General features: G+C 36.3%; 1 long non-coding RNA gene across 1 annotated transcript; it reads right to left on the bottom strand.

The window, feature by feature from the left end:
- Positions 1–458: 458 nt before the first annotated feature.
- Positions 459–1,712, bottom strand: LOC129771600 (uncharacterized). The gene is made up of 3 exons (XR_008742420.1): positions 1,450–1,712; positions 1,162–1,381; positions 459–882 (listed from the first exon to the last, which is right to left on the bottom strand). It is a non-coding gene; the product is annotated as an uncharacterized LOC129771600 (long non-coding RNA).
- Between the last annotated feature and the right edge of the window lie 435 nt (positions 1,713–2,147).

Here is a 2,147-nt window from a genome sequence, read left to right as displayed (position 1 = left end):
CGTAGTTCTACGTCAAAAAATGAAGCCTTCGTGCAGTCCTGCTGCAGTGATTTTACTTGCAAATCGCCAAATTAATCCGGACGGGTATCAAAATATCGTTTGCCAAAGAAAATTATCCAACGGAATCATTCACCCCTATTCTGTATTTCGATCGATTCGAAATATTTCGAACGACTTGATAAAATTCCATTCTGTATTCCGTTCGGGTTGTTTTTGCATTTCGTTCGATATGTTTCTCTTCGAACATTGAATGTGCAAAACGTTCGAAATAAGGAATGCGAAATTATGGGCCCTATTATAGAAATCGAATCGAGGATTCGATACAATCACTATCACTATCACACCGAGTAAAATCTGGAATTATAGAAATCGAGGAAAACTGCTCGATTCGTTAGCAAGCTCGAATGTCAGCGGTTGTGATGAAATATTTTGAAACAAGTTCGAAATGTTTCACGAAGCACTATAAAAAGGATGCCAAATCTTTTTTTGAGGCATCTGCTATGAAAATGTATTTCCAAAAGTGTTAATATGGTTATGTTTTGGAGTAAATTGATATTCCCTCAAAGAATAAAGCTTAATAGGCGTAAGGCACGCATGCATGTGTAATAAAAACGACAGCGTGGAACAATTTGCTGTACAAAAAATATAATTATTAGAAAATCTATGGAATTCCGTGAAGAGTCATGCATGAATTTCACTTTTCTTTTAGCAAAACAATTTTTGTTATTCATGTAATGCAACATGTAATCCTCTTTTAGCGTCGATTTCTTGTTGTAGCGGCGTCGATAGCTTTATTGTATTGGGGCCATCACCTATTGCTCTAAATTCTCGCTTGTTGTGTGCTAGTGTTTTCTTTACCTTTCCCCTCATGTCAATCCAAATCTGTAATTTGAATAAAATCATTATTGTTTTGCAGGATAGCTTTAGCATATGGTATAGAGCATTATACCACTTCGACCATTAGTTTGATCTATTGTAGTGAAAGTGGTATAGTTTGGCATAGTATAGCAATAAAAAAGAAAATTGCTGCCAAAAATAACGTACTAATGTATGCTAGTAGAAGTAAGCAATTTTTAGGTAGGAAATTCGGTTGAAAGAAATTCAAAGAGTATGATAAAATTTACTTATGGAAGCTATGTGTATCGTAAAAGAAATACTTACTTTCTGCCATTCTGAACCTAGATGCATTGGTGGTCTCAGTGCACTAAGTTCCTCTCTGGATTCCTCCAACTTTTCCTACACTGGGATTATATTAGAACTGCCTCCACAAAGATCTCGAGCAATGTCTACGTTCGCTTCCATTGTTTCAAGGAGCCGTTCAAACTGGTGGTGATTTGGTTTTTTTTCTTCCACCACGCATTTTCAGCCACTGAAATATGCGCTGGAAGTAAATTCTGCATTGTAAGTTATAACATGATTAATGTAAATAATGCTGGATTGAACACTTACCTTGTATAGACTATTCTGGCAGCACCGTAAAACAAATGCTGATCAAAACAAACGAACATGTGTTGCAAATTGCATATATTGAAGCGTTTCTGAAATGTTTCCCAAAGGGATACAAGCCAAAACAAAATAATTCTCTGAAGATATGCAACAAGTGAACCAAACAACTCGAAAAGTTCTGACACATGCATCGATAGTTATCACTCGCTCGGTGCTATCGAATTGCTCGATTTCTATAATAGTAAAATAGAGCTAACGAGCAAAATTCTTATCGCCTCGATTTCTATAATAGGGCCCTATAACTCGAACCAAAAAACGGTTTCGAAGGAAATGGAAATCCGTCGGAAAATAGAATAGGGTTGATTAGCCCTATTCTATATATTGCAAATGTTGAACGTATTTGCATTAATGTTGACTTCAAACAATAAACAATGCGTTCAGGACTCGGTTGGGATATGGTTGCCAGGGTCCAGGAGGAACCAGAGAACAGTATAAAACTTCGGATCCAGAATGTTCTCAATGTTTGTAGTTCTATTCAGCACGAATTCCAAAAAATCGTATTCCAACATTTCAGATTTTGTTTTTAAGTTAATGCTACTGGCAGTGGTCTTAATGTCAATTTTAAGCGCGATCTGTCATTCAATTTGTTTACAGCGTCATTAGGAACAAGTTTTGTTTTGGCTCGGCGATTTTTTTGGTAC

Source organism: Toxorhynchites rutilus, chromosome 2 (genome assembly GCF_029784135.1).
Source record: "Toxorhynchites rutilus septentrionalis strain SRP chromosome 2, ASM2978413v1, whole genome shotgun sequence".
NCBI classification, from domain to species: Eukaryota; Metazoa; Arthropoda; class Insecta; order Diptera; family Culicidae; genus Toxorhynchites; species Toxorhynchites rutilus.
The sequence above is the reverse complement of the archived record's forward strand: the minus strand, read 5'-3'. Positions and strand labels throughout refer to the sequence as shown.